General features: G+C 35.5%; 1 pseudogene; it reads right to left on the bottom strand.

Annotated features, from left to right (window-relative positions):
• Positions 1 to 1,209: 1,209 nt before the first annotated feature.
• On the bottom strand, positions 1,210 to 10,850 carry LOC139855314 (uncharacterized; annotated as a pseudogene).
• Between the last annotated feature and the right edge of the window lie 316 nt (positions 10,851 to 11,166).

The following is an 11,166-nucleotide window of genomic DNA, read 5'->3' on the forward strand; positions in this document are numbered from 1 at the left end:
TTAAGCCTCGATAAAAACTGCCGATTTGGGTAAAAACATTAGCTCTATATTTTATATTTTCAACAGCAGCATCATTGTAAAAAATGGTCAACAAAGAAACCCACAAAGAGTTGTGATATTTTCAAAGACCAAACTTGAATATCAAGACAAGCATAACCGAGCACATATTATAAGATTTTTAAGTTCTACAAAATATAATATTACAGTCAACAAGCCAAACTAAACACAGAAAAAGTAAGTAAAAGTGTTTTGAGTTATATCCGTTAAAAATGTATTTTAGTTGTTGCAATGAGTTTCTAAGTACGATGAAAACCTAGTTTAGAAATCCAAGTTATAAGAAGAGGATTACCGACCTATTTCATGCTAGAAAGGTAGATACTAGATACTAGATAGGATGGCTACCCCACAACCGCAACTCCAACAATTGTAAGAAGCTTTGTAACTGAAATTGTCGGTTTTGGTGAAGGTAACTTTGGGAGCTCACTCACCGGTAGGAATGACAATGAATTGAATATGGATAGGTGGATGTCATATCCACATCCATATAAATTTTTTACCCATATCGATGTTCATATCGATTTAATTTCAAATCATCTATTCATATCAATATCCGTCAGATTAAACGAGTTAATGAATATTCATCCATATCCATATAACTTTCCGATATTTGTACAATCGTAAGTAGTGTTCTACTTTGTAAGATTGAAAATGATGGTTATTAATCGTTTTCACCATCGAAAGTCATATATTTACTAATTTGTACAACTAAAAGTCAATAGATGGTTTATTAATATTTAAAAGCATCGTATGTTCATTGCTCATTTGTTCATTACGTAGAATTACATTGAAACCTGTAGAATAAATATATCTAATGAAACAACCAAAGAAATTATATGAGGAAATATATATATTTTTAGAGAAACTAAAAGTAAAGATGTATTATTGTAACATCGTTGGGTCGTACCTTTAGAAAGGTGTAAAATGTGATGTACCTAGTCGTTTGAATCTACGGTACAACAAGAATGAATTTACTATGGTCAGTGCAGTGAAATATGCGGAACTATTTACTGGAATAACACCATATAACATATGCCAATTCTAGTAATATATTTATATATTTAATTATTTCATATGAAAGCGAGTTCATCCATTGATTATAAAACTCCCAACTCCAATTATCCAATATTCACCTTCATAAATCATAATATACATCTGAAAGTCATACGCCATAGCTTCTTTTCAAGCATCAACATCAAAGTGCGGAAATGCCCTTAAATCTAATCGGGAGGTCGATATCCAGTGAATTGATAGAGTTTGAACTCACTTAAAACGGTGTTTCTCTCTCGCAATATATTTCCAAACCTCGCGTCGCTCTTGGTCATCTGAATCCGAATCCGATCCACTAATATCATAATCCACATCCGATTCACTAAGATAATCATCATCCATATTCATATACATCAGATCGGATGGGTCATCCATATCCGTTTTTAGTAGATCGGATCGGGTGGATCTCCATCCGATCGGAAATCCATTGTCATCCCTACTCACCTGCATCATCACCCACTATGGTTAGATGTCTTATGTATTTTCCTTTTTTGTGACGTAAAATCAGTGGGGCATTATTTCTTTCAGTGGAATGTGATAAAATGATAATGAGCATGTACGTGTACTTTTAAAAAAAAACGGGTGCATAACCAAAATGATAGTAAAATATTAGATTTTTGCAAAAATATAATAAAGGGTAAAGCATTTAAGGTGTTTCAATGGAACGAATAACTTACGTCGACATACTCTTCCCAAAGTTTTTTGATTCCCTGAAGGTGCCCCTTTCCCACAACTGCAACCACAGAACTATGCTTACGCGCTACTTTCAGCAAAGTGTACGACATGTACCTATAAGCAAAACCACATGACAAAATAAAATATAAAAAACCTTGTTTAGCACAAGTATACAAGATATATTGTCAGTGGTAAAACAGGTGGGTCATAAATGGTGGATATATGGTCAAAACAGGGCAGGAAAAGGTGACCTTAACAACTTTCTGCCGAATATTTTGAGCATACATAGAAAAAAAAGATACTTACTAGTCTCTTTCGTGTAGAAGGGTTTCCACTACAGTAGGGAATGATTTACTTATCTCTTTCGTGTCCGTGTCCGTGTCCGTGTCCGATTCCTTCAACTAAAAGAAAGAAAATACATGCAAGGAATACATACAATGTGAGAATTAAATCACACGTGTTAATTAAATAAATGTGTTTCAGTTTCTTGAACATTACCTTTTCATTAACCTTTTCATTAAGACGCAGAGGGCTTGGTAAAAAAAAAGTGATCTCGACACCAAGTAATACACCCATTTTGTCTTATGCCATAGTGGCATTTTTGACCATGTTCGTCGAAGTGTTATCTGTTCCATCGTCACAAAAAAACATCAACAACTTAAAGTCAAGATGAGAAATTTTTTTGACTGTAGTGATCATATAGGAGATACAAATATTTAAGAAATGTAATACAATATGTGATTATGTAATGTAATAGTTCTTTGATATATTAATTTTGACGATAAAACAAATTTTCATGATCTTACCTCTATTGGACGATCACCTAGAACCACTGTGCTACCGTATTTACGGCCTCTTCATATGCAGCACGAAACGGGTCACCATAGGAATTCTCAAGCCTACTAGCAACCTGAAAAGGCACAATTATGCATCAAGTATATGGAGTATATCCGTACGAATACAATCATTCATTCCATAGCTCTATTATGTTATTCCATCTGAAGACAGTTATAAATGTACAAAACTATGAGAAATTAATTTGAAAATATCATGCCTTAGCATGATGCCAGCCAAGTAGGATTCCAAATATGTTTTTTTTCATTTTTCTTCCACATTTCCAGCATTTCTCCCATTGTAGGTACCCACACCTGCACAACAGCATAAAAAGCAGTAAATTAACTTTTAAATAAAAAGAATTTTTGAAAAATCATGTCTAATATTTTGATATCCATATCAGATCTTAAGTTCCCTATTCGTGCAAACAAGTTGTGTGAAACAGTAGGGGGAGAAAAAGAAGGACCTTTGTATTTGGTGAACTGAGAACATCCGCACGATCTGGGCGTAACTCCAGAAATAAAACCTGCATCAATCAATTATTCTGTAGTGAGTTAACAAAACCTGCAAAAAGGTGCATCTATCAATTAAGTGTTATGAGTTATAAAGAGAAGCACCTGTGGTTGCAAATGGCTGATTACAGCTTCGACTTCTTTGCAAGACTCCTAAAAAAGGAATGACAAATGTTGAAAAACTGAAAACCCCATAAGTTATTGCTTCATGTTACAAAACCCCTCAGTTCATCACTAGAATCCCTCAAACTCACTAATCAATGAGTTAATAATAAAGTAATACACCACTAAAATTATTAATATATTAAATCCAATTACCAAAGAAACATGTGTCGTTCCAACCAAATAAACATCACAAATTCCTCCTTCCGCAGACGATTCACATGAAAGAGTCACAACATTCCGAGATAGCTCCTCTGGAAGAACCAAAGTCCATTGCTCACCTTCATCATGTTTACAATTTCAATATTTATCCTCAATTATAATGCAGCATAAACATAGCATAATTGAACAGATTTGACCCTTTAGCATTTCAATTTCTATTCATCAATAAAAGCAATTATGATAGCTCTCTCTCTCTCTCTCTCTCTCTCTCTCTCTCTCTCTCTCTCTCTCTCTCTCTCTCTCTCTATAAAATTGACTTAATTCTGTATACGATACAATAAATAAAAATCACAAATTATTCAATTAACTCAAACCTTCAGCCTCATTAACATTCGCGTTACGATGCCGTTCATCATCAGCAGCAGCGCTCCTATCGGAATTGTTCGATGCTATCCCGGTGTTAATTTCTGACACCTGATTATGCGAATCGGAATCCGGATTTATCGACGTTGAATAACGGTGGCGGACTGTGGCGGTGGACTGGCAATGAAGTATTGAAGGTACGGTGAATTGGCGTACTGTGTGGTTTTGTGTGAGAGTGCGTGTTCTTTGTAACAGTTCGCCGGATTTTTGCTGAAATAATAATCCGACTGCTGGTAAATGCAAGGTTTTTCTATAACGGCGAGGGTTTGATACATGCACTAACTCGGCCGAGTTGAGCAGGGCGCGTAAATGAGTTAGCTTATACATTTACGAACCAAGAAATGTTTTGGTTTCAACTGTGTAGAAGACGATGTCCAGAGTCAAATTATAATTGAAAGGGGATGAAATGAAAGGGGAGGGGAGTTGATCATTTTAATTTGGAAGGAAAAAATTGAAGGAAAATACACTAAAATAATCTATCCCCTTCATTTCCTTTCCACCCTATTAAAATTCAGGAACACCATTGATTTTTAATTTCCTTCACTTTCATTCTTTTCTCTTCAAAACAAAACTTGGGAACAAAGCCTAAAGAATTAGCGCTACATTTTAGAGTGAGAAGAGAATTGAGCGGATTAAAAAGTAGTACCGGTAGTTTATATTTTAAGCAGAAAAGTAAATGAAAGGATATACTACGTAATAGGATTAGGAACGAGGATACATAATTTTTTGGACACAATTACTCGGGTCATCCTTAAACATGTATCGAAATTTTAAAATATTAGAATATGTAAATGTATAGGATTAGTTCAGCCCGATTGTATGGTGAGCTCGGTCCATTAGAGTTTAATTATGATTAAGGTTTCTAGAATATTCTTGTAGTCATTATATATAGTGGATCAATAATATGAATTACCTACGGGGGTTTTATTATTTTAACATGGTATCAGATACTTAGGTTTCTCCACTCTCTTTTCTTCATCGTGCTTCCCGTCCGCATACATTCAAACATTTTAATTTTTTTTTTTATTACTACAATCTTCTTCTTCTTCTATTTTCTAAGCCTCCAATTTCTATTATATTCTATTCAATTAACATACAACCGGCCGTGACCCCGTGACACACTGCTGCTTTATAATCAAATAAAAAGTCGACCAATCTACATGCACTGCACCTCTTGTTATATGCATGATGCGTATGTGTTCTTGTTGACATCGTTCCAAAGCCACATCCACGTGTAGTAATTCTTTCACCAAAGATCTACTCAATCTACCTCTAATCTTTTATTGGATTTTCTAAATAATGCCCTAAGGCATGAAATTAGAGCCATTAATAATGCACAACTTTCTAAAATTAATGTGAATTGCAATTAATACTCCATACATAAATTGAAATAACTGAGTTTAATAAATGACATTTGAGTTATATATAGAAATTTTGAGTGTAACAAATAATGATTATCTTGTGCCATAGCCAAACCCATCTTTTATTCTCTACAGTTTTAATTATTCATCTTCTAATTCTTTTCTTCTTCAATTCTTTATATTGAGGGGGGGGAAGACTATCTCCTAATATCTTCTCTTGTTTGGTTTTACTCTCTTAAAAAAAAAGAAAAGAAAAACTAATCTTTTCATTTGTCTCTTGGCTTTGATTTTGTTTCCTATTTGGCGATATATTGCCATAAATAAAAAAAAATATTCTCTTTCATATTCTCCTAAATAACTCGGTTTACCTTCCGATTATGTTTCTTTATCATAATACTCCGATCATCTTAATTAGTCTCATATTCTTTTATTTTTCTTTATTTTTATTTATTAACGTATCTTAAAATATCTTTTTTCAAATAATCTTGTCTTTCTAATTTCTTTTCATCTTTCCTACTATATTCCTTTTCCTAATTTTAAAACTCTTTCTCAAAAATAAAATTCCCAATCTTATTTATTACTATTACTCTGGTATTTGAATGAAAAAAAAAAAAAGAATATAACGTCTAGAACGTCAAGCCGTCGCAAAGCCGATTCTTTCTACCTCAACATGGAGACAACTCGCATGAAGACATTTGCTATTATTTTAGGGTTAGTAATGTTTGAGTTTATAGAATTTGTATTAACGTTTCAGTTTGATCGTAGGTAATTTTCTCCCGTTCAAACTGCGGTGGAGTATTAGAATATGTAAATGTATAGGATTAGTTCAGCTCGATTGTATAGTGGGCTCGGTCCATTAGAGTTTAATTATGATTAGGGTTTCTAGAATATTCTTGTAGTCATTATAAATAGTGGATCAATAATATGAATTACCTACGGGGGTTTTATTATTTTGTCATGGTATCAGAGCTTAGGTGAGCAGTTTTACAAAGAGATCGAGTCAGGCCCCTATGTGTGTGCCGCCTTCTCTACAGCGATTCCGAGTCAGGCCCCCCGTGTGTGTGCCGCTGTCGCTACAACCGTTACACGCCTCGATGTAAGGGAGTGTGTTGGGAAGTTATCCCACATCGATCATGGACAAATAAGGGAAGTTCCTCTATCGGCAATATGCCTGGCAAATCAAACCCACAACCTAAAAAATGGGTTCATTGGGTCTTAAATTTAGGGTCCATTAGGGTCTGAGTTTATAAAGAATAAGAAATCTTGTGGGTCTAAAATTGAACTACTTATATCACAAGGAAAAAGTGACGGGTCCAACGGGTCCTATATTCGGGTCCAATGGGTCATACGTTTTCGATGCCCGTTTTGGCTGTGAAATTTCGACCGCGTTTTCGGGCGCGAGTTTTTCACAGCGCGTTTTTTGCACGCGTTTTCGGCGCGGTTTTCTCAGCGCTCGGCGTTTTCAACGCACGTTTTTGCAGCGCGTTGTTGGCACGTGTTTTCGCAGCACTTTTTTGCGCGCGTTTTCGACGCATGTTTTCGGCAAGCGTTTTCGCTTTTTCGTCGCGCGTTTTTGCAACGCGTTTTCGGCGAGCGTTTTCGGCCCGCGTTTTCGACGCCCGTTTTCGGCGCGCGTTCTCAGCGAGTTATTGTCGCGCGTTTTCACACGCGTTTTCGAAGCGCGTTTTGACGCGCTTTTTCCACGCCACTTTCGCAACGCGTTTTCGGCGTGCATTTTCGACGTGCTTTTTTGCAGCGCGTTTTCGCAGCCCGTTTTCGCTGTGTGTTTTCGAGACGCGTTTTTGGCGTGCAATTTCGCAGTGCGAATCCAAAAACTTCAATTGCATACGCGAGTCTGAAAATGGTAACGAAAATCTCAAACGTAAAAAAAATTGAATAAAAAGGGTCTCAACCAGACGCAACCGGAAAAAATGGGTCTCGACCCGACCCGTTCTTAACCCGACCCGTTGGACCCGTTCAAAATTTCTGACCCGTTTAGACCCGGACTCGTTCAAACCCAAACCCGTTTCGACCCGACCCGACCCAAACCCGACCCAACCCGATTGCCAGGTGTAATATTCACCAATTGGTTTTAGAAACGGATGGACTTTTGGACTTATATGTTGTACTTGTTATTGAGCTCTACGATTTATCAATTCTGTCATAAAACTTTTTTTTGCTCTCCTTGTCACTGAACTTTCTCGTCATCCTTCTGTTTAGTTGCCGTCTCTTTCCTCTGTTAACCAGAAGCATGTGCAAGATACGTGAGGGTATTTTTGTCATTTTTGTTAAGATTTGATATGCGGAAATATCTAAATTGAAAGGAAGTAAACTGATATGATTTTTTATTGATAAACTCAGTTTATGACTTTGGCTTGAATGCTTGAACTGATAAAATATTGAAAGGTTACATTGTGTCTTAGTTGGTTGGTTTCTTGTACAATGAAAAAGAAAATATATTTATACTATGAAAGTCTAACAGCTAATTCTATTACGGGTATGATTCCAAACACACTTTTAGAACCACTTTAATATAAAGGGAAAAGATGCTTTGTTGACCGTTTTCTTTGTAGCAGTTTGTGTGTTTTGTTTGGTGACATATTCTATCACTTTGTGACCCATCTAAGTCAATCTTGTGTAGTCTTAATATTGCTTGTGAGTCACCATAAATGGAAATACTGAAAAGGATCTTTCGAATCTAAGTAGTCATCATTCCTGTTTTTGATATTCTTTGTTTTATTTTCTAACACTCCCCCTCAAGTTGAATAGTGGGATTTTCACAATTCAACTTTGATATGCGGAAATATTTAAATTGAAAGGAAGTAAACTGATATGATTTTTATTGATAAACTCAGTTTATGACTTTGGCTTGAATGCTTGAACTGATAAAATATTGAAAGGTTACATTGTGTCCTAGTTGGTTGGTTTCTTGTACAATTACAAAGAAAACATATTTATACTATGAAAGTCTGACAGCTAATTCTAATACGGGTATGATTCCAAACACACTTTTGGAATCACTTTAATATAAAGGGAAAAGATGCTTTGTTGACCGTTTTCTTTGTAGCATTTTGTGTGTTTTGTATGGTGACATATTCTATCACTTTGTGACTCATCTAAGTCAATCTTGTGAAGTCTTAATATTGCTTGTGAGTCACCATAAATGGAAATACTGAAAAGGATCTTTCTGATCTAAGTAGTCATCATTCCTGTTTTTGATATTCTTTGTTTTATTTTCTAACACTCCCCCTCAAGTTGAATAGTGGGATTTTCACAATTCAACTTGCCCAATACATCATTGAGGAGTGTTCCTTTGACTAGTCAATCACGAGCTACTCTTCAATTTTGTTCATGTAAGAACCCGACCAAATCCATATGGACGAGAACATTACATATGATTACATCGCGAGGTACTTGACCTCTATATGTTACATTTTACAAACATTGCATTCGTTTTAAAAGACAAACTTTCATTTTCATCGAAATTTGACAGGTATGCATACAATTTAATAATATCCAAAATATAAATGACCTAATTTGTCATTTACTTAATAATAATCTCTAATGAACTTCAACGACTCGAATGCAACGTCTTTTGATATATGTCATGAATGACTCCAAGTAATATCCTTAAAATGAGCTAATGCACAGCAGAAGATTTCTTTCAAACCTGAGAATAAACATGCTTTAAAGTGTCAACCAAAAGGTTGGTGAGTTCATAAGTTTATAGTAATCATTTCATTTCATCATTTTAATAGACCACAAGATTTCATAATCATAAATATAATACACTCGCAAGTGTATAAAACCATTCTGCTTATGTTGAGGCCTCAGTAACCAACCTTAACAATAATATAATAAGTCATCTTCGCAAAGATGGATATGTACACTCGCAAGTGTATAAATAATCCTCGAAGTACTAAACATCCGCCCACTAGTTCTTATGTCTAGTGCAGCCTACAGGATGGGGTGTTAAGCCCGATAGATCTATCTTTAGGATTCGCGCTTACATGCTCTTATAACATGTAACTAAATTACCTAGCACATCAATCCGCAGAATATCATTTTTAATCACTTGTCTCTATTTCGTAAAACGTTTATAAAAGCAGCGCTTGTATTCTCAGCCCAAAAATATATATTGCAAAAGCAATTAAAAAGGGAGCAAATGAAACTCACCTATTGTATTTTGTAGTAAAAATACATACAACGACATTGAACAACTGAACAATGCAGAGTTGACCTCAGATTCACGAACCCTTTTTAAAGCTTTTCCAAAATAAAAGTGCCCACGACGGGGCTCGAACCCGCGACCTCCCACCAAACAAAACACCACTCTCACCACTCATCCGTTCCTATCTTTTTAATTTAATCTAGACCCATTTATATTTAACCACTGTATCTGTTTCACCCTTTTTTCCTTCTTCATCTTCGTAAAACCCGTTCACCAGGGAATCATGGAATGGTCTCAGTCCAATCAGAAAACTGAAACATTTCAGCCCAAACTAATCACACGGCCCAACAAATAATTACCATGGCCCAATCCTTTAACTTTCTTAGCCCTAAATCATGTAGGTTTAAAGTAGGAATCGTGAAATAAATAAATAAAAACAGCTGGAAGGTACGTGGGGTTCGATCAGGAAAATAAAGGAAAATAGCTCGATCCTTATCATCATCAATCATAACATCATAACCTCATCATCGTCTAATTATTTTTCCTAATCTAATCATCATTCAATCACCTCTTCGTTATCTTCATCATCTCATAACCTCATCTCATTCTCGTTCATCCTCATCGTTCCTGGTTTCACAAATGGTTTTCGATAGGTTGTGGTTTGAAACGAAACAGGAAACTGCAGGTTCATCCTTTCTCCTAATCATCTTCATCATACCCATCTACATCATCAATAACATCAATCCTCCATCATTTATAATCGAATCTATTTGCCAAAATTTACGGCCCATGATGACTAACATCCACTTTCTTTTTAGTTTTAATAATATAGCTTTAGGCAATACTAGTTGGAAGTGGGGTTCACTTATCACTAGAACAATAATCACATAACTTTTAATTCCTTTACAGCTCAATCACTCCCTTATTTGGTAAGATTCGGTTCTAAAGCAAGGAAAAAAAAAATCGTGCTACATGTTACCATCAATCAACCGTCCCACTATCCCACTTTCTCAATTAATATATCAAGTGGTGTTGTAATAAAAGGGCTGTATTTGTTTTATTACTTACCAAATATAATAAAAACGGAGTAGTTGCAGTAGGAGTGAATGAAGGTGATGAAAAGTGAGGGTGATTGAAAGAGGGAAATAAACATGTATAGAAGCTGTAGTAGCTGCAGTAGCTCGTTTTGTTTATTTGATACAAACCGTAATAGTCTGTAACAACAAGGGAATTGTAGAAGGTTTGTTCGAATTAATATAGAAGTAGAAACAGGAGCGAGAGAGAAGGAGATGAAGATGGTGAGATGGTTTTTCTTCGTGGGTTTTCTTTTGGATTGACTGGGGTAGCTGCAGCAACAACGAATACCACCAGCCATTTGTAGAATTCTACTTGGGACTGTCCAACAGGAAGTAACATAGCAGCAACAAAACAGTGATCGTTCATGATTCAGATGGGTGGCGTTTGGCGATGGTTTGTAACAGAATAATCGAGAAGGTAATAATATTCGTTCTCAATATAATCAGACGGTTTATCGTAGCTTTTTAGTTTAGAAATAAAATATTAGAAGTAACAACAGAAGTAACTCGTTGGTTGTGGATTGCCATATTTTATACAGAAAGTTGGAAAACGAGTATAAAGTATTCGTGAAAAGAGAGGTGCTTAAATGGGTTTGAGTTAATTCGGTGGTTTCATGGTGTATTTGTGGATTGGTATAATAATAGCAACCAGTTATATGTCGAGTTAATTTGATGATAATAGA

The sequence above is a fragment of the Rutidosis leptorrhynchoides genome, chromosome 6, assembly GCF_046630445.1.
Source record: "Rutidosis leptorrhynchoides isolate AG116_Rl617_1_P2 chromosome 6, CSIRO_AGI_Rlap_v1, whole genome shotgun sequence".
NCBI classification, from domain to species: Eukaryota; Viridiplantae; Streptophyta; class Magnoliopsida; order Asterales; family Asteraceae; genus Rutidosis; species Rutidosis leptorrhynchoides.